The sequence below is a fragment of the Schistocerca americana genome, chromosome 5, assembly GCF_021461395.2.
Source record: "Schistocerca americana isolate TAMUIC-IGC-003095 chromosome 5, iqSchAmer2.1, whole genome shotgun sequence".
NCBI classification, from domain to species: domain Eukaryota; kingdom Metazoa; phylum Arthropoda; class Insecta; order Orthoptera; family Acrididae; genus Schistocerca; species Schistocerca americana.
In genome coordinates this window covers 756376734-756379507 of record NC_060123.1, presented here as the reverse complement: position 1 = coordinate 756379507, position 2774 = coordinate 756376734, and positions in this window count along the sequence as shown.

The window sequence follows — 2774 nt, the reverse complement described above, 5'->3', positions numbered from 1 at the left end:
GTCGGTAAGAGCTGACGGTAGGGTCTGAGTGTGGCACGTAGCCCATGTAGTTGCGGACCCGAGTTGTCAACAGTGTGTTGTGCGAGCTGGTGGTGGCTCCACAATGGTGTGGGCTGTCTTCACACGGAACCAAACTGGTCCATTGGAGCAGTTCTGTTTGGCTACTAGGAGACAATTTACAGCCATTCATTGACTTCTTTTTTGCAAACAGTGATGGAATTTTTATGGATGGCAATGTACCATATCACTGGACCGCATTCCGGACAACTCGAGTGAACAATTCGGCCACCCGGAATGCCTGTAATGCAAATCTCGTTGAACATTTGTGGGACGTAATCGAGAGGTCGGGCTGTGCACAGTACTGTGCTGTGGCAACGCTTTTGCAACTACTGTGTAAACAGCTACAGAGGCAGCGCGGCTCAGTACTTCCGCAGAGGAAATGTACGTAAATGACCTTGTGGGTGACATCGGAAGTCCACTGAGGCTTTTTGCGGATGATGCTGTGGTGTATCGAGAGGTTGTAACAACGGAAAATTGTACTGAAATGCAGGAGGATCTGCAGCGAATTGACGCACGGTGCAGGGAATTGCAATTGAATCTCAATGTAGACAAGTGTAATGTGCTGCGAATACATAGAAAGATAGATCCCTTATCATTTAGCTACAAAATAGCAGGTCAGCAACTGGAAGCAGTTAATTCCATAAATTATCTGGGAGTACGCATTAGGAGTGATTTAAAATGGAATGATCATATAAAGTTGATCGTCGGTAAAGCAGATGCCAGACTGAGATTCATTGGAAGAATCCTAAGGAAATGCAATCCGAAAGCAAAGGAAGTAGGTTATAGTATGCTTGTTCGCCCATTGCTCGAATACTGCTCAGCAGTGTGGGATCCGTATCAGTTAGGGTTGATAGAAGAGATAGAGAAGATCCAACAGAGAGCAGCGCGCTTCGTTACAGGATCATTTAGTAATCGCGAAAGCATTACGGAGATGATAAATAAACTCGAGTGGAAGACTCTGCAGGTGAGACGCTCAGTAGCTCGGTAGGGGCTGTTGTTGAAGTTTCGAGTACATACCTTAACTGAGGAGTCAAGCAGTATATTGCTCCCTCCTACGTTTATCATGCAAAGAGCCCCTGAGAATAAAATTAGAGCCCACACAAAGGCATACTGACACTCCTTCTTTCCACGAACAATACGAGACTGGAATAGAAGGGAGAACCAATAGAGGTACTCAGGGTACCCTCCACCACACACCGTCAGGTGGCTTGCGGAGTATGGATGTAGATGTAGATGTAGATGTAGATGTAGAGGACTCCAGTGACTTGTCGAGTGCATGTCAACTTGCTGCACTGTGCCGGGTAAAAGGAGGTCCGTCAGCAATTTAAAGGGTATCCTATGACTTTCGTGGCCTCAGTGTATTATTGTATGTTCTGTTATTATAAATTACTTTTATTTAGAGTATCATTTGTTGGTAAGAAGACGTAGGGATATGTCTCACTTCTGTGTAGTGTTAAGCCCATTACAGGCTACTGTTACTATTGTGTGCCAGTTCATTAACGCACTTCCCTCAGTCACACTTGAAGTTACTTCTACACCTGCCGACGGCACTCCATCTGAGATAAAATGCTTCATTCTCCTCACTGAGAAGTCCTCAGTGTGGTCACAAATTGTAGTTGCTCAGCAATCGAGCCTGCACTAAAGTTTGGGCCACAATTCTGATAGTATACAGTTATGAACTTCTGAATGTACAGCTTTTATACTTTGCATGCTTTGGTTGTTTCTCTCTCACACCGCCTAATGCCCGAGTGCAAAATACTGTGTAGCGAAGTAAGTAAGAAGTTCCTCTTCGTCATGCTTCTGAACCGACAAGTGATAGTCGTGTCGAGATGTACAGTTTTTAATCGGCAGCTGGTGCCAGAGCTCTCTTTGTTTTGCTGTGCTTTGCTGTGACAAGTTTTATGTTGTGATTCACAATTGCTGTGTAAATTAATGAAATGAGTGTGTCATTAAGTAGACAGCATAGTACTACTTTATTATCAACATAACTTATTTGCATTATTTTCTTTTAATTGGAAAGCTTGCTGTTAAAGTGAAACAGTTGAATTATTCTTCAACATGGTTGGCACAATTAAATTGTAAACTGAAATTCGTTTACTCCATTTCATAAGAATTCACTTGCTTAGGTTTTTCATTTTGATTTTGAATTGAACATACACTGTGATCAAAAGTATACAGACACCCCTAGAAACGTATGTCTTTCATATTAGGTGCAGTAGGTGCCACAGTATGATTTCATTTGTCTGAGATGCCAGATGTGAGTGCAAGTTGCATTTGTGTGTGTGTGTGTGTGTGTGTGTGTGTGTGTGTGTGTATGCGTATGCGTACACATGTCTATTGCTGACAAAGGCCTTAATGGCCGAAAGCTATAATTGTGTGAATCTTTTTGTTGTGCCTATCACAACTCAGCATCTCTGCTATATAGTGAGTAGCAACTTTCCTTCCCTAATATTGTTAACTCTGAAAGCATACTCTGGTTGGGATTTGTGGGGAAGATGCAGATGACAAGATGCCCAAATGAATAATGAAAGACAGGTTGTGTTCCACCAGATGGAAGGGCTGACCGAGAGCTAGATGGCGGGATACTGTATCCACTGACCTTACTGAGATAGAGATCTGATGGAGGAGAAAAACAGAGAACAGATACGTATGGAGGAAGAGTATTGAGGAGCTCGAGGTCCACCGAGACCTGTAGTGCCAAAACGAAGAGGAAA